Source organism: Nycticebus coucang, chromosome 12 (assembly GCF_027406575.1).
Source record: "Nycticebus coucang isolate mNycCou1 chromosome 12, mNycCou1.pri, whole genome shotgun sequence".
NCBI classification, from domain to species: domain Eukaryota; kingdom Metazoa; phylum Chordata; class Mammalia; order Primates; family Lorisidae; genus Nycticebus; species Nycticebus coucang.
In genome coordinates, this window is record NC_069791.1 from 41,972,928 (window position 1) to 41,992,945 (window position 20,018).

The window sequence follows — 20,018 nt, forward strand, 5'->3', positions numbered from 1 at the left end:
CTTCCCGAATTCCAACCCAAACCTTGCTTTCCTCTTGGGAGTTGTCTTTTTTGACCATAACCCACAATATTTCTTTACTTTGTGAATGTGTGGAGAACTTGAGTTTGCATGGTATTTTTTCCTACCCATACAAATTTATTGGTTATCGGAGAAAAATTCTCTGTATCTCATTGTAAAGTAAGTAATTAAATAGTTGAAGAGTTTAATAGTCCGCTAATGTTTACTTTTTAAAATGGGTGAGTACAGGGCAGCACCTGTGGGTCAAAGGTGGCAGGTTCAGGGCGGCGCCTGTGGCTCAGTGAGCAGGGCACCGGCCCCATATGCCGAGGGTGGCGGGTTCAAACCCAGCCCCGGCCAAGCTGCAACAAAAAAAGAGCCGGGTGTTGTGGCGGGCGCCTGTAGTCCCAGATGCTCGGGAAGCTGAGGTAGGAGAATCGCCTAAGCCCAGGAGTTGGAGGTTGCTGTGAGCTGTGTGACGCCACAGCACTCTACCGAGGGCAATAAAGTGAAACTCTGTCTCTACAAAAAAAAAAATTAAAAAAAAACAAAGGTGGCAGGTTCAAACCCGGCCTTGGATACAAACTGCAATAAATAAATAAATAAATAAAAATAAAACGTATGAATAATAGACTCTTAAGCAACACTTGCTCACTTGACTTGAAAATAATACAGATATAGGCTGAGATCAAATAGGTTATAAAAGAGAAATATTAGCACATTTTAGTATTCAAATGTCACACAGCTAAGTTTTATACCTTCTTTTCCAGTGGCTTTCCTTTTTCTCACTTCGTAGTTCTGGAATATGACAACATTTTTTCTCCTTTGTGTAAATTTTAAAATTGGCACAATAAATTCTATGAGTCATGAAAAGTATGATGCGCTTCCCCATAAATATCACTAAAGCAAAACACTTGTGAATTTTACATACCTTTGCATAATATTATGGGGAAAACTGACTCATTTCTCTTCCAATACGTAGTCTTTTTACCAAATTTTGTTAATCCTTTTTTCATGACAAGTACCAAATTTATTTTTTCTCCACTCTTTATGCCATTATTTTATTTGAAACTCTCAACTGGATTAGTGAAACAGTTTTTTTTTTTTTTTTTAACTAGATTTGCTACCTCCAATCTTGCCTTCGTTATATGCATTTTTTTCCTGGAAGCAGACTTCGCCACCTAAAATGGAAATGTACTCATGCCAATTTCTAATTAAGTCACCCAGTATCACCCATTGCTCCCAGGCAAAGATAATCCCAGATCTTTGAATATAAGCTTGCCATCTATTTATACATGGACAGATATTTTTGATTATTCATCCAACAGATGTTTATTAAGCAACATCTACTTTGTTCCAGGCACTTCCAGGCAATACTAACCCACCTATACCAGAGGACTAAAAGGCCAATTATTTGGATGTCAATTTGGATATCTTATGGGTGATGTAGCCAAGAGGTAACATTATGAGTCTACATGAAGGTTCATACATACACTATATTATGTAACTCATTATGTAGAGTTGAAGATTAAATGAGAAAATCCATGTGGAGCATTTAGTGTCATCCCCAACACATAGGAATTTATTGATAAATGTTACCTATTATTATTATCATCACTAAGAAACAAACCATTCCCAAAGTAATTGCAAAGGCAGAGGTATATATTTACATGATATTTTCATTTAGTATAAACTCCAAAGAAAATAATTAAACTCAAATAAAGATTTCCATTTAATAATCCATAAAATTACTAATAATATAAAAATCTTTGAAATCTATATGCTTACACAGTATTTATATATTATGTCTATCCCAAGATGATGAAACATGTATTCAGTCTTTTTCCTCCGTAAAAATAAGAAAACAAAACAAAACCTCTTGATTATGACTTCACACCCAAAGAAATTAAGGGTTTTGTTAGAAATGATTAGCTATGATCCTTTGTTAACAGACAGCCAAGACATCAAAAATGCGTAGACTCACAGTCTTAGGAAAGCCCAAGAGGAATCAAGAAAGTATCAGAAAAATCAGGACCCCATGCTGTTTCTATGGTTGCTTGTGTGGTGTCACTTACCCCATCCCCACAGAGTTTGGTAGAAAGAGCAAGTTGAGTTTGGAACTGATGATGAACATTTTTCTTATCTCTCAAACACATTCCACCTCTTCTTTCACTTGGCATGGCATTATTTCATAGATATTGTATACTCTAGGAATTTTTCTGAAGTCCCCAAACTGGAGTTTTGCTTTTTTGGTCTCCTCACTCCAAATAAAACTCTACATTGATGAGAACTTTTTTTTTTCTTTTTCTTTCTTCATTTTTTTTTATTAAATCATAGCTAGGTACATTAATGCAATCATGATTTTTTTTTTTTTTGTTAACTGTGATTTAGATTATGGCACACTCTTGCTTCTTGCTTCACAATCTTTAGTGGCTGTCTGCTGTCTTTTGGGTGAAATCTAAAGTCCTTTTAATAAAGCATGAGTCATTCATCATAATTTGGCTCTGATATCTCACTACTTTTATCTCTCACGCCTGCTACTTTGTATTGATATTCTAATCTTTCTATATGATTTGCAAGTTTCTAAATGCCTTTTAATATTTCAGCCCTTATTCCCTGAAATAAGGGAAACACTCCCCTACTCATGTTCCTTTTCTGCCTGACAAGAAAAAGCTTTTCATATTTCAAGGTTATACTTTTGCAGTGATCTCTGTTTCTAATCCAGCCCAATAAAAGTGACTGAATATCTCTAGACTGTGAAAGAAAAATGTTTAAATATATTTTATGTGTTTTTTCCATAAGTGTAATTGAATTGGGTTTGTACTGGAGAAGGATAGAATTGTGTACGTATGTGTGTGCATGTGAGAGTGTGTATGTGTGGTCATTAAACATGCCAATGTTAAGTAGAGTTATATTCCTATATTCCCCAAAAATCTTGGAATGCATTCCATCATTAACACTGGATTAAGATATGTAAATAATAGTTTAGGGAAGATTAAATGAGGCCATGTAGTTCAAGTGCTCAGCCCAGGACTTAGAACACAGTAGGCATCTTCCTTTTCACTTAATCCCTCCCCGCTATGGAAGATCTCTTGACTTACCTGAATTTAAACAAAGATAATCATAAAAGAAAGCTGAGACCAAGAAGGAGGAAACATTCTTAGTAAGGAAACAAAATACGCCTAACGGGCACAATTTGAACATACTTCTCACATAATAGAAAGTGTAAGTTCTTTATTTTGTATACCTGACATGCTTTAGCTCACTAGACTCATCTTTTGCTTAATTTGTTAGGTTTGAGGACAATGGTGCAGCTTTTAGCTTTAGCTTCTCTGTTCATGTTTTTCTTCAAGTTTTCAATGGTTTCTTTTGGGTAAGTGTCTAGATGCTTTGGACTTTCTGCAGCCTCATGGCAAGTCCTTTCTTGTCCCACGCTTCACCTTTGCTTTATCTGTGGCAGAGGGTCTCCCTGGTCTTATCCCTGGACCATTGCATTACCACCCTCATGTATGTTGAGCTTATTGTCTCAAATCAGAGCACGGTGGGATTCTCTTAATTTCAGAACTCTTCTGAGTTTAGCAAAGTTCTTTCACCAAGCTGTGTCTAGGCTAGTCACATGTGGCCTTTTTGCCAGGGTCATTCTGTCTCTTGCTATAGTTGCCCCATTGTTAGCTATGCTAGCTCCAAGTCAGTTTCTTTTTATTTCCTCCTGTGGCACTTCCATATTGCAAAGGTACCCAGGTCTAGCAGAAGAATTTGCATACACCCAGCTGTCAGAGTATAAGTCCAGTGGTACAGAATAACACTCACATGGTAAATCAAGCAAAGCAACTTTATTACTCCAGACAGGCAGCAAGAATCAGCAGAAACTGGGGATTCACGATGGGCCTGTCCCACAAGGCTCAGGAAAGCTGCTCAGGGTAGAAAGAGTCTCATCTTCATGTACTCCACTTTGCACTGTAGCTAAAGGACTCCTAAAGTGCTCCACCCTGTATTTATACCCCAGGTGCAACTGAGTTCTCTGAATTCAAGAGTTGAAGAACAGTCAGGCACCGTGGCTCACGCCTGTAATCCTAGCACTCTGAGAGATTGAGGTGGGTGGATTGCATGAGCTCAGGAGTTTGAGCCAGCCTGAGCAAGAGTGAGACTCTGTCTCTCAAAACAGCTTAGTGTTATGGTGGGTGCCTGTAGCCCCAGCTACTGGGGAGACTTAGGCAAGAGGATCATTTGAGCTCTTGAGCCTAAGAGTTTGAAGTTGCTGTGAGCCATGACACCCATGGCACTATATCAAGGGTGATAAAATGAGACTCTGTCTAAAAAAAGAGAGAGGGAGAGAGTTGCAGGACATCCAGTTCTAGGAGGAATGAGAACAGAGAGAGCCTGAGGTTCTAGACAGTTCCTGCTTATTTCAGGAGTTGCATGGTGGGCATATTTTTCAGGTGCTCTAAGAACTATGAGCAGAAGCTGGGGAGAGGTAGGTCACTCAAGGCCTCTCAGGCACTTGTCCCTCTGCACACATCACATGGGGATTCTTTTCTAGGTCTGTCGTGGGAGTCAAAGGAGGGTGAGCGTTCTGGTTCTCTTTATAATGCTCTGTTACTTTTCACACCAGTGCAGCTACCCTGAGTTAGTATAGAGACACCCTCAATACATTTATATCATTCTTCCCTCAGCATTTGAAATGATCCCAATAGAAGCCTCTGCTTTAGCCTTTACCACCACCTATCAAATTATTTACTTAAACACACATACACACACACACACACACACACACAAATAACACACACACTACCTTACACAGGGAAGATGCTGGTTAACAGAAAGGAAGTGAAAACATTCAAGTTAGACTGCTTGCTTTAAATACCTCCATCTCTCATATTCTTTCTACATTTCCCAAGGTTATAAATGTTCTACTTAACTACTGAGTAGACTATCTTGGGTAGACTTGGGGAGGATCGCATTTTCTTTTTGAAGTGGGAGGTAGAAGAAGAAAATGCTAAGGTTAGATATGATGAACTAGATAAAAGAACAGAAGTTGTCTTATGGATAAGAGAACACTCATTGAATTACACTTCCAAAAAATGATCTACATTATATACATATGCAAAGTAGTGGGATAGAGTTTAAGGTGCATAAAGGTTACCATGTGATTATATAGAGATGCTTTAGATACTCACAGCTAAGGGAATAACAGTGCTGGTATCAATTTAGTCATTAAACTTCTGCACATGCTGTGACGCTTAAAAACTAAGCAATCAACAAATACCGCCGATCTGGAGACCTAGTATTTCTACAATAGATCATAGAATTATTTTTCTGGTTGGTCAACAAGTAGATAGGAAAGACAAAAGTGAAGAGTGAGGCCTCACATTATTTCATGAGCTACTTTTCATTATGTATGAAAGAGTCACTAAAGGTTACAGGACTAATTAGTGGCAGGTTTATGACAAAAATTCAATGCTCATGACTCACTAACCAAGATTGTTTATGTAAATTTCACCTGCCTTCTTTTTGATTTTTTTTCAAATTCAAATACATGGAAGATTAGAGTTTTTCTTTCTTCAGCTCATGAAACATCAAAGTATATAATCACCTATAGCCTCATAGCACCTACATGAAAATTCAGTTTGTATTAGATAATCTCCTATTGTAATATCTTATAGAACTGAATCTCATTTAAATATGGGAATAATAAACAAAACAGTAATTATATTTTTTATTTTTAATATGATTTATATTTACTCTACTGAAGTCTGATTTAACATAAAGAATTTATTAATCATCTATTTTCTACAATCTAGTGTCCTCGAGATATTTTTTTCATAAAAACATAGGAAGATTAAAGGCATTTTCTTTAAATTTAAGCCATGCCAAGGAGAATCCCAGTTTTAAGAAGTATTTAGCTGCAAATGTTAGTGAATGTCAGAACACGTGTACTATATTTATTTTGAAGTAAAAGGTTTTTGTATACGTTTGTATGGCTGATTGTTGGGACTGGAAGATAAAAATCCATGTTCACGTTACCATAAACATGATCTTATGTGTATAAAAACAAGAAAATGAGAAGAAAAGAAAAACTGTCTGACATTGTTGAATTAAATTAGAATATAATTATTACTTCATGTCTTCACAAAAGACATTTTGTAACATTTAAGATTTCTGCTAATTGCACAAGGTACATTATCATGCAAAAGAATGTTAGTGAAGGTTGAAAAGGACAAACCAACTCTTCTCGTACATCACCATAATTATGCAGCCCCATGTTCGAACAATTACATTTATGTAGACCCACTGTTAAAATCAATGTTACTTGTACAGCTAGTCCTTAATCAATGAAATCAGTCAATTTACCATGGTCACATCCTTCTTCTTAATTAAGACAGTGATATCTCTGGAGCGCAAGGTCTCAGAGAGATAAATAAGTACAGGGGTTGGAAAATGTCAAAGAGGTGACTCCCCGATTTTACTCCTGACGAACTTGGGAGGAAATAAGACAGTTCCTTCAGCTCAGAGAAGCAGCACAATCTTCTAAAGAGATGGCTTAGCATTCATTAAGAAAAGAGCAGGTAGTAGTGTCTGACAGAAATAGCACTAATGAGCAAAGAAGGTTTTCAACATGCATATCCTTCATAGTCATACTCTGAATTATGAAGGTTGTGCCACCTAAGCCAATTTTAATTAGCGTGAGCATGGACCTCTCTGGACAGTTAGCCTTTCTTTCCAAAAATCCATTTCAATATGGTGTCATTTTGTTGTCATAATCAAAATGGCAAAGTGATGGAATAACCTACTTAAAATGTCTGTAGTGTTAAAGCAGCTATGGCAAACATCCTCTAACGACACATGTAATAAGGGTATTACCCACAGATCTTTGACAGTATGTCCCATGTTGTCATTGGAGCAGGAATAATGATAGAGGTGACGACAGAGGTCTTCAAAGATCCAGTTTCACCTCTCTGTCCCACCAATGGACTGTAAAAGTTTCATTTAATGGAATAAGAAAAAAAAAAAACAGCTTTATTAAAAATAGCAAATGTAGACAATTCACATGAGCATTTTTTTTTTTTTTTTTTTAATTTCACAAGGCACACTCTCTTTGCACTTTCGGGCTGGGATTAGCTATCCCTTTCTGTCCTAAGAAAGCCCTTACTAGGATACATAAAAATAAAGGAAAAACAATACATATATGACATTGATATATTTTCTTAAAAAATAGATTTATCTGTATGCATAATAATTGTTCAGGTCATCATACAAATGAGAATTCAACATAAAAACTTTCTTAATTCTGGCATGATTATATTACAAAAAAGTAATAACCTGTCTGATGTATCTTTGGTAGCAAATTATGCATTGTACACATTGCATAATTTAGACAATGAATATATATTGATGCTACAAATTTGAAACAAGTACCCTCTATTATATGTATTGGCCTATATTAACTGAATATATGCCAAAAAATACTCGGCATTATTTTATGAATAAGTATTTTTACCATAAACTTTCTCTTTTTCTCTCATATTTCATACCTGAATAAACTTGTGCATTTTAAAAACGCACAGAATTAGCCTCTTGTAAAAAATGAAAAATGTGCCATCCACCATTCTTTCTATAAAGGCTCTTTCTTAAGATGATTTTATAATACAAACTAAAGCATAAAAATTAGACAACATAAGAAATTATTCACATGTGTGCCATTGGTTTTAACTTAAACTCACTTTGGTCAAACGTTATTTCTTAGAACAACTAAATTTTAATTGGAATATAATTGTGCATCATTAAATGTCCTGGAATAATATACATACAAATTCAAGAGTTCTTACACATAAATATTTACATAGTGAAAGGGTGGGCAATGGCGAGGTATTTACCTGGCAATAGACTCTAAGTCCTGAGACAACTCTACCAGAAGCTATTAAGGAGCAAGAGAAGAAAGTTGGTACAATCAATAGAGTGCTTTTTAATGGAAAGAAGAATAAAAGACAGGAAAGGAGTTTTATCATTTGAAAATCAGTGATGAACATACAAGTTGTTGACACAGGTAAAAGTAATGGTTTATGCTTTTCTATACCAGTTATACTTTTCATGTTCATTGCAAAAAGATAAGAAATTAAAGGTAAAATGAGTTATTGCACTTTTAAATCTCTTAATCTCGGGCTGAGTCAAAACTTTATTGTCCATCAACAGTTGTGCACATTAACTTGGGACCTACTAAATGGCTAGACCTGATTTCCAGGACTTTTCTAAAGAGCTATCAACCATATGGAGAAAAAGTAAATACTTCAACCTTAGAACATGCCAGGAAATGAAAACTTAATTTTTAAAAAAGAGATAAGCAAAACAGAAGGACTTCTGTGCTAAACAGGATTTTAAAGCTAGGGACTGAGTGTTAACTCATTCATACCCACCTTCATCAACTAGTAATAAAAGCAGAGTAATGTTATTTGTAAATTGTAATAAGATCTTTAGTGTTTGAAGGATAGAGTTAGAATTCATTACTGCATAAAAAAAGGCCTTTTTAGTTGTCAATCAAGTACATTTATGTAAGTAATAAATTCATATTTAAATAATTAGCTAAGATGCATAGTCAAGTAAAAATCAAATTGTAAGTTTTATGAGAATTAGAGACATAATTTCATATTTAATAGCTATATTGATTATTATCATAATAAGAGATTGGATAAACCAGCTGTGTACTTTTGGCCCTACTGCACCCAAGTAATGTAATTTCCAAATCCAATTAAAAGTACAGCCTCTGGACTACCTTTTTAGACAGGCAGACTTTTTAACCTTTTATAATGGATTTTATTCCTAATTCAAATGGAATCACTATATATATGTATAAATGCACACACTAAAAGGAATATATCTATATAGTGATTTCATTTGAGTTAGAATTCCTGTTGTCTTTAGACACAGATCTTGCTCAGTGGTGTAGGCACCCAGTATTAGAGTAACAGGGAAAGGAAGAGTATGTAAAATTTAGTTGTTCACTCTATATATAATGTGTGCAAAATTTAGTTGTTCTCCATATATACATATATATATATGCACACACTGGGACAGGAAGAGTGTGCAAAATTTAGTTGTTCACTACTGTATGCATATATATAGTGAACAACTAAATTTTGCACACATTATTATTTATACATCTATAACACTATATATAGTGTGTGTACATATATATGTATAGTGATTCCATTTGAATTAGGAATACAATTCATTATAAAAGGTTAAAATATCTGCCTGTCTAAAATGGTAGTCCAGAAGCTGTACTACCTTGTATACCTTTATACCTATATGTACACATGGTGTGTGTGTGCATGTAGGTTGTGATGTAGTCTAATCAATTCTGTTCTCATTGGGAAAGATTTTGTTTGTTCTAAGGGCACTCAGAAATGTTTGAGAAAAGAAAGTTTCATAGCAGGCAAAAGAGAGATTCCATTCCTCCTCTCCACAGTACTGAATCATTTTTGCCATAAAAGTACAACAGTGAAGGGGAAAGCTTGTGGTCAGGCAAGGAGGGAATCCTATGGAGCTGCTGCTACATACAAATGGTGCTTATATTACATAGTATTCCTGCCTGTTTGATAAGTCCCCTAAATCTCCCCTACCATAAAAGTGACAGTTCCTAAGAAAGCCCTGGATTTCTGGTTCACAGCGGCTTTGGTCTTGGTGAGGCAGGAAAATGATATTCTTTCTCCCTGAGGAGTCTGCCTAGCAGGACTCCTGCCTGCCAGGAGCAGAATAGAGCTGATTATTTCTATCTTTCTCCTTTCTCTTTTTCATCCTGTTTTCTCTTTAGTAAATGCACTTTAGGAGTCATTGATTTTTTTTGTGAGTATGGAATACAGGACAATAGCGTCATATCACCTGGTGCTATAATACCAAATTCTCTTACATTGTGTTTCTCTCTGAATAGACTCTTCTTTTCCCCGTTATTCCAATGCTGGGTGCCTATGCCTTTGGTAAAGATCTGTGTCTAAAGACAATAGGTCAGATTAGAATAATCTGAGGACTGTATTGAAGCAGATGCCGACAATATACAATGGTTTTTATTAATAACAACGTGAATCACCATTAAGTAATTCCAAGGTCATTTATTGTGTATAACTCGTGATCAAAATGAACCAGTTAGATGTGCAAGTACAAGGCAGCTAGTTGTTACACCTTTGTAATATAAAAACTATTATGCAGCATGAAATGACTGATTGTCAAATAGGAAAAAAGAATTAAAATACTCCATAAGTTTAAATTCTAATTCAATATGAAGATAATAGAAAAAGCATTTTTAAGGCCATGATATAAAAGAAGAAAAAATTATGGAGGTATTTAAGAACAGCACTTAAAAGTACACTAAAATATCCCTTCTGTTCTGTTCTACAGAAACAAGAAAACGTATAGGACTTCTTTCCAAACATCATCTGCATTTAGAATACTAGAGAGGTGATTTTCTGATGGTAAAACCAAGAACTTGAAAGAATTAGTGCACCTTACAAATAGATCTTAATTATTACAAATAAGAAATATCCACTCTGACATTTTAAATCTCGCAAAAGCAATCTTGCAAATGACATACATGATTTTTTTCTGAGATATTTGATAGGTGATATTTGCTCAGTGATGTCATTGAAACAATGGTTGTTACATCGATATTATACACGAATACAATGTGCTTCACTCCATGTAGAATTTGATTTTTTATGTTAGCCCTTATTTAACTCCAACAGGAAGTTGTAGAAAAGAAAAAAGCATTAAAATTGACAGACATTACAAAATATACAATAGACATTACTTGGCTCCGGGGTACACACATTAACAGATCAGACCAAGACAGGAACGAAAGGCCAGCCGTCCCCTCTGGCAGCTCCGTGAGGTCAGGCTCCCTGCTCTACCAGCTCCAGCCTCACTTCCGCGTCTGCGCAGTGGGAATGAGGGTGGTATACTGTGAGGGTCAAGGAGATGAACGTCAGGAAAACCGGTATGGTAGGTGCTCAATAACAGGTAAAATGACTGTCAGGAATTAAAATTATTGTGAAAGATCATCTGTTGCTGCTGGTGGACTGTACAAAAATACATTTAGACAGATGATTTTTAAATAACTAAGTGGGAAATATTTGTGCAACAGTAATATTTCTTCTAAGTAGGACTCACTGTATTCATTTAATAAAAAGGAAAATGTTTTCTTATAAACAAACGTCAATTATTGAATTATCAGAAATTATGAATTATCAGGAATCAAAATAATACAACTAAGACTAATTTGTCTCATTCAGCCTTTTTAGAGGGTAGCAAATTAAAATCAGTGTATAGGTTCTGCATCCTGAATTCAATGAACCACAAATTTGAAAAAAATTTAAAATACCATCACAACAATAAAAATACTACAGCTTTTTAAAAATGCAGCCTAACTATTGTTTATATAGCATTTACATTATGTTAGTTATTATAAGTTATCTACAAATAATTTAAAATACACAGAACGGTGTGGATAGGTTTTATACAAATACTACACCCTTTCTAAGGAACTTGAGCATCAGAAATTTTGTAATCTGTGGGGTCCTGGAAACAACTCCCATGGATACAAAGGGACAACTGTGTTTTTAAAGCACTACTCTGCTTGGAATGACATCTGGCTTCATTCAACTGTCTTTAGCAAAACTGAGGAATAATACAAGTAAAATATAGAATACACTTGTTTACATAACATTCCTACAAAGTATTGTAGGCTTTTAAAAAACTCAACAATACTTTATCATAAAAGATAAAGAAGGAAACAGACTGAATCCACTTAAAGGAGAGAAAGATTGTCTTTGAGATTCAGATTCAGTATAATGTTTAACTATTCTAAATCTATTTGCTTCAGTATTCAGAAGCTTTTGTGATAGGATCAGAAACTGTGAAATGGAAATTGTAGTGATTTAATATTTGAAAAAATTGTAATACATGTAAAAAATAGTCAGGATGTGTTTTCACAGTGCTTTCTGCAAAGAAAGAGAATTAAGAAGAAAAGCCAAGAAAGCTTCAGGGATTAGAGAAGATCTTTTCTAAGTTTGAAAGCAGATGTTGTACCATATGTGCTTACCTGTTCTCTTTTTACTCGCTTTGGCTGGATCATTACCAACCTGTTCTGTTTTTAATCCAGTAGAATCACTGACTGAATAACCAATTATTTTACCTTTTTATAATTCAGCTGACAATGACACAATGCTTCTGGAATAGATCACAGGCAAGAGAAGTAAAGGGATGAATTAAAAACTAATGTAAACACAACGATTTCTCAGTTCGTAAGATTTTAAAATAGTTACTGAAACTTTAAAAATCCCGATTTTATTTTTACTCTACTATTGTATCTCACCTTGGCATGTACTAAGAGAAAGATACACTAATTCTTTAACACAAAAGTGTTCCTATAAATTCCCTCTTCTCATGTACACATGTGTGATGCATCTTTAAGATTTGTGTAGATAAAAATGTTAAGCACTTAACTAGAAGGCAATAGACTCTTTCCCTTTTTAAAGACTACTTGTTCCAGAGAATAATCTCAGGTTTTGTCACACTATCTTTTTTTCAAATCACTTTGCCAATGGAAAAATTTTTTAAAGGAAATACACGAAAGAAACCCAATTATAAGCAGAGTACCTTTTAAGCTAACATATGTGAAACAGTTCCCTCAGGGGGGTTTTTAAAAAGTTTTTTTTTTGTAACAATTAGATAAATATATGCACAAAGACACAGAAGTCCTATGTATATAGCTGGATGGATGTGCATACAAACCCATCAACAGAACATCCCCCTCATCCCACAATCACCTTTGGAATACTTGGTCCCTAAACCAAAGGAAATATCAAAATCCTAGTCGTCTACAACAAACAATTCACTGTGGCTACTTTATGAATGTGATATAAATAGACTTTCTGTGTCTTAAATTTTTCTCAACATTTTCTACAGTTTACCCATCTTTCCTCCAAATATACCCATTTATCTACACTTAAGAAATTAGACTGAAGACTTTTGAATCTTTAGTACAATTTTGTATAATCAGAAAGTATCTCTTTTTAAAAAGTATTTTTTCAAGAAACATGATACAATTGCAAATAATTTTTCAATATATAATCGGTATAAACCTTATTTTGCTTAATATATGAACAAAAACAAATTATTTGAAGGTGGGAAATATTTTGAAGGCACTGAAAGATAAATAGAATGTAAAACCACTGAAGAGGAGCTTGCAAATATGAAAAAGATCAGGTGTTAAAATTATATTAGAACTTCTGTACGTTGACCACCCAAGGGACTGTAACAAACTGGTCAATGTATGGAGGTGGTCAACATAGGAACTAGGCCTACCGTACTGATACATACATGTGGTGCATGTCTGGCCTGTGAAAATTAGGTCAACTTAAAGAGATGGTTACTGGAGGGACGTGGTTACCTATGGAGGATCTACTGTAGTTGGTGATGAAAACAAATAAAATTAAAAGTAGCTGATATGTCTCCATCCAAATGATTCTCTATGTGTATGGCCAACAAACCAGTAGCAGTAACTTCATCTGGAATTTGTCAGAAATGAAAGTTTTGGGCTCAACCCAAGGCCTTCTGCATCAAACATCTGGAAGTGAGGCCCACTCTTCCAGGTGTTTCTGGTACATACCAAACCATGACTTTTCTCCCCTTTTCAGTTTATCAGTTGCTTCTGTTTACATCTGCAATTTTTCTTAAATCTTTTTCTAGCCATCATATCCAAAGCAACAAATGAATAATCTGTGACCAAGGACTCTTCACCTTGACTTTGCCATTTCCACATTCTATGTCTTTGAGTGTAACTGCCTTTAGGATTTTCCTTATTCTTGTAATACATAGTATTTATTTCTTCCTATGTAAGAGTCACTGTGTATATTTGTTTTCTATGGCTTTATAATAAATGACCACAAATTAAGTGACCTAAAAAAACACAAATAACATTCTCTTAATGTTCTGTAGTTTAAAGGTCCAAAATCAGTGTCCCTGGGCTAAAATCAAGGTGCCGACAGGTCTGGGTTCCTCTGATGCTCTTAGGGGAGATTCTGCTTTCTTGCTCTTTTTCAACTTCTGAAGGTGTCAGCATTTCTTGGCTCATGGATCTTTCCAGGCATCCTCTCACCTTTTTGCTTTCATTGTCACATGCCCTCCTACTGCTTTTGATTTTGTTGTTTCTTTTTAATAAGAACATTTGTGATTACATCGGGCCACTGGATAACTCAGGAAGGTCTCTCCATCTTATGAGCCTTAGCTCAATCACACCTGTAAATTTCCTTTACCATGTAAGGTGAATATTCATTCACAGGCCCTCATGATGAGAAAATGGGCATGTTTGTTGGGTCGTTATTCTGTTCTACCACTGTGTGAGCTTATGATCTAGAGAGATGGACATTGACTGGGAAATGACAAAATCTCTTCAATTCATTGTAAAATTTTGATAAGTGATAGTGACAAACTTGGGGATAGCTCAGTTTTAAATATTTAAATAAATAAAAATCTTGAACAGAGGTGGAAAGATTTAGTACATTAATTGTTAATTCTTCTCACTAATAGATACTTACAACTACGATATGTTAGATACTGCTCCTGTGATGCTTAAAGTCTAGTGAGGTGCATAGAGGCTGATTGCAAAAAGTATTAAAAGACCATGATGAAAGATACAGCAAAGGTACCTACAGCAGTGGGTGATTTCTTTTTCTTTTTTTTTTTGTAGAGGCAAAGTCTCACCCCGTGGCCCTCGGCAAAGTGCCGTGGCCTCACCCAGCTCACAGCAACCTCCAACTCCTGGGCTTAAGCGATTCTCTTGCCTCAGCCTCCTGAGCAGCTGGGACCCCAGGCACCCGCCACAATGCCCGGCTATTTTTTGGTTGCAGTTTGGCCGGGGCCGGGTTTGAACCCACCACCCTTGGTATATGGGGCTGGCGCCCTACCAACTGAGCCACAGGCGCCGCCCAGTGGGTGATTTCTTGAAATGCTTGACTTTGAGAGCTGAGTGGCGGAAATTTCCAACTGAAACATGAAATACAATGTTGTACCGTGGGAGCATTCTAACAATGGGAACAGTACAGTGTATAAATCTCTGTACTAGGAAGCAGAATATATTCTATGAATTTCAAGTCCTAATATAAATGGAGCTTAGCAAGTAAGGTGGGAAGTGGTGAAATGATGCTAGCGAAATAAGAATTTGCTATAAAAAATGACCCAATAAAATGAAGTAAGAAACTTAAACATTAATCTGAGGACTAAGTTAATCATTTAAGCATGGGAAAGACACACGAATGTTGGCATCATGACAGATAACATTGAGTACCGTATGAAGAGAAGATTTAAAAGTGGCAACTTCCTATATAGTTAGCCTCTTGAAGTAATGCAAGTGAAGGTAAAGGAATCCTGAACTGTAATGGGCGTGGTGGAATGTAGTTAAGAATGCTGGGTAAAGATGTACATTTAACAGCTAGCATTGGCAGAATTTCATGTTGGATAGACTATATGTTGAAAGAGAAGTCAAGAGAGAAGTATAGATTTCTTGCATTAGTATCTTAATATACGAGGCAGTTCTTAGTCAATGTATGAAAAAGAAGAAGAAGAAATATTTGGGAGGAAAGATGGCATAATGAGTACTTCTAGTACACAGTGTACTGGGAGCTTGTTCAACATACACCTTTCCCAATCTCCTTACTTTGTCTCTCATCCTGTGTAATCTTAGTACCTTTTCCTTTGCTCTTTCATATTACTGATTAATATCAGCAATTTGAAATTTATGTATAAATGCATTAGAAGGTAAGTTTCATGAAAGCATTGTATTTATTTAGCTTGTATTTGTAATTCGACAGCTTATATATTTTTTTACCTAACAACATTGAACAAATGTTTAAGCTTATGATTTTTATCTCCATGACTAAATGCTATATAAAGTTAGATAATTACATTCAAAAGAATGGTTAGAAATTGCCTATCCCCTCACATTGGTTAACATCCAGTTGGCTAGGCCTGTTTCCAGGAGTCACGGAGACTGCTTTTGGACATTGGAAGTATCTGAAATTATTTTGAAGATTTAAGATAGTTTCAGTTTTTACTGTAACAACATTTTTATTAGTGTTTAATTTTTTATATCTGAGGTAGAATCTTAACCCAGACACATTTGCATTAATGTCAAACTACTTTCCATTTCAATACAGAATGAAACGTAACCAACACATTCCTTTCCTTCACACTACATGGATTGCCTGATGTAGGGGAAGGATCAGACCCTTTAGAGCAAGACAGAGCTGTTTTTAAAACCTACTTTCCTGTTTATGAACAGTGTGACCTTGAGTGAGCTCCCTAATCTCTCTGTACCTGTTTTTTTACCTGTAAGATGAAAGTAATAATATCTACCTTATAGCATTATTATGAGGATTTAAAGTAAAATAAGTGAAAATCCTAGAACTGCATATCACAGAAATCAATAAAATAAATTGATATTATCAACATATACTTTTCAGTATTTGGCATCCCCCACCCCCAAAAGAAAAACATACAAACTTTTCCCAGGTTTTCAGTAAAACATTGGAAAATTTTGTTACAAAGGTAGATTTAAATATGTAAAACTTAAGCTACATTCAAATTTCCAATTATCTCATTTTTCTTCTTTTAATATATAATCTAATGTAAGTTGTTGCACTGATATCTGTGCTATCATATAGATAGAATCTTGATAAAAGAATAGCTTAATACAATGTCAGCTTTGGGGGGGGTGGAAACAATATGGGACATCATTTAAAAAATTTATCAGAGTATAATTCTTAAAATTTTAGCTAACTTTGCTTCTCTCACTCAAACAGGTTATAATGTTCAAGGCTAAAGTGTGATCTATTGCTGAGTTAGTAATGACAGTCAAGTTTGCCAACACAATCACTGCACTACATTATCTAAGTCATTGCTCTGCAAAGTGCTTTGGGATACCTTGAGTATGAAGGGCTATATATCAAGTATATTATATTTTATTCTATGGTACTTGAGTTTTGGCAATGCATATTCAACAACCTGAACAAAAAGACCTCTGGATGTACTTTATTAGTGTTTGTACGCTTTCATCACAGATAAGGGTAGGCTCAACTTGAACTAAGGGAAAGAAATTATGTTTGAGAGAAGGAAAATGTCTCTATCCTAAAGGTGAAAAGCCCATCTACATATGTATCCCACGAGCAGCCCAACCTCAGAATTACCCTGCCTTTCACCAGTCACTCAGAAACTTTAACGGGTTTCCTTCCTGTGCAGGAGTGAGGTGTGTAAGCAGGAAGCACATCTGAATCATTTATCAGTGTTTTACCCTCATTTTCTAACCGTGTGCTTCAACAAATGAACGAATGGTTTCTGCTGGATTCTATTGTCGCCAAATTTTTCACTGATATACTTTTAAAGTAGCACTTTAAATTTTGGTAAACTAGGATGTCGAAGGTCAGGATTGTCCTCAGAATTTATTGCAGCCACAGTTTTGCAAAGAGTAAACATTCCCCATGGTGGCTATATAACATTGAGAGTTGTCAACTTTTCTATCAGATTGACTTTGGGAAAAGAGACATTTTATTTTGCAACATAGACACATTACTAACTTTTTTGGGTAAGTTATCTCTATAAATAAATGAATATGTAGGAACTGTATAGTAGAATATCTGCAAACATGCATACTATACATGCACAACGTTGATACAAATAAGTTGACGCTCATATATTTTAGAAAATTAAGAAGTATTTCTTTCATTTTATTTTTTGCTTTTGATATGTTATCTTTCCCTTCTTTATGATAAAGCATCTGGAAAACAATATTTCCTCTTTATGGACTTAAAAGACTTAAGTACCCACTATGCACCAGCAGCTGACTGTACAAATGTTAATGATACTTAACTACTTTAATAGAAGCCTTGCAACCAAGAGAAAAATTAATAATGAATCCAGAGAAAGAATACAATGTAAATGTTTTTTCAGTTATAGGGTTATGTGAATTGTTCCAACTATTCACTTAAACAACCAGAATAAGAAAATGTAGTTTCAGAGTGGAAATGCATTTATTTAGTCCAAGCAGAATATGTAATTAAAAAGATACCAGTGTAATAAACAGTGTGTACTAAACTTTCATTTCTTTGCAACCTGTTTTAGCCATGGAGCAGGGCTAATGACATAAAGAAACAGAAGTAATAAAATATTGCTATTCCTTTCTCAAGCTTACTATCTTATTGTGGAAATCAGATGTATTGATTTTACCTAAATTGGCACTGTACTGCAGATTTATAAAAATGAAATGTTCAATAACTGATGCATATCTAGCCATTAAAAAAATGAATCTTAGTTGTATCCCTATGCTACTGTGGAAGCTAGGTTTTGAGTTTTAGTTCCTAGGTATGTACTTAGGCATCAGAGAAATGCAAATCAAAACCACCCTGAGATATCACCTAACCCCAGTGAGAATAGCTCACATCGCAAAATCTCAAAGCGGCAAAAGTCGGTGTGGATGTGGAGAGGAGGGAACACTTTTACACTGTTGATGGGAATGCAAACTAATACAGCCTTTATAGAAAGAAGTATGGAGAATCCTCAAAGAGCTGAATGTGGACATTTCATTTGATCCTGCAATTCCATTACTAGGAATCTAGCCAGAAGAAAATAAATCATTTTATCCCAAGGACATTTGCATTAAAATGTTTATTTCAGCTCCATTCACAGTTGCCAAGATATGGAAGAAACTCAAGTGCCTCTCAACCCATGAACGTGGTGTATGTATATACCATAAACTGTGGTATGTGTAGACCATGGAATTCTACTCAGCTATAAGAAAAGATGCTGACTTTACATCTTTTGTATTTACCTGGATGGAGTTGGAACACATTCTACTTAGTAAAATATCAGAAAAATGGAAATGCAAGTATCCAATGTACTCAATACCTATATGAATCCAATAGGAAAACAACTACATGTCCATATGTGAGAATAACCCAAGAATATTCAAGTGGGGGGAGGGGGAAGGAGGGGGGGAATGAGTGGGATTTACCTGATGGACACATCGTGAGGGTGTACAGCAACTCCCCAGGAGGGAGGGTTCGACTGTCTCAACCACAACTCAAACTTTACCTTAGAAACACAAGCTGCCAGATGCCTTCCCGTCAAGTTTCAGCAGTACTCTGCAAGCTTATTCCCAAGGAGGCTTGCAGGCACCCAGTTCTTAACCTAGCAGCCTCAACCTACCAGCAGGGGAATTTCCTACCTGCCAACCTCAACTTCTTCTTACCTCAGCAAAGTGTTTCTTGTCTTATCTGGTTTCTCTGCCAGCTTTGGTTTATCTTCACCCCAGAGATAGTTTCATAGTTCTCTTTACTCCTTTACAAATAAATCTCCATGATAGTCAATAAATCTTTATACTAAAAATATTAAAAGGTATCTGTTCAAATTGTGCTGTGTATTTTCTACCTTCTGCCTGGATCCTGATGGATAAAAGAGTAGCAGAAGAAGAAGAGCTAGTCTTAATTATTGACTCAGTGGCAAGGGAGGTAAACATTTGTGTAGGTCACACTTAGATCCCATCCAGAAGTATTCTACCCAGGTTTGAGAGCAGGAGAGTGAAGAAGATACTCTACATTCTGCCTAAAAATATGTTTAAAAAGTAGAGTCTTATCTAGGTTTGAAAGGAGGATCTATGCTGAAATACAAATGGGTCATGCTAATGGAACAGGATTTCTCAACCTTTTTCCACTAAAATGCACGCTGTCCATAAAAATGGATCACTGGGAACAACATTTTAAAGCTATGGTGAAGAATGATATTGGAGATACCCGATGAAGATCTCAGAGGTAATTCAGACAAGTTCCTTCAGGAGAACATGATCCTCAGTCCTCGAGAATCACTCCAAGGGGCTGGTTTGGAAAATTCTAAAATGTGAACACTGATTTATAAAAGGCCATTAAAACACAGACATTGACTTCACATTACAGTATATTTACAAGGACACCTTTCACATTTCCAAG

General features: G+C 35.5%; 1 pseudogene; it reads left to right on the plus strand.

Annotated features, from left to right (window-relative positions):
• Positions 1-20,018, plus strand: part of LOC128561923 (suppressor of cytokine signaling 6-like) — an 87,481-nt pseudogene that overhangs the window by 36,914 nt on the left and 30,549 nt on the right.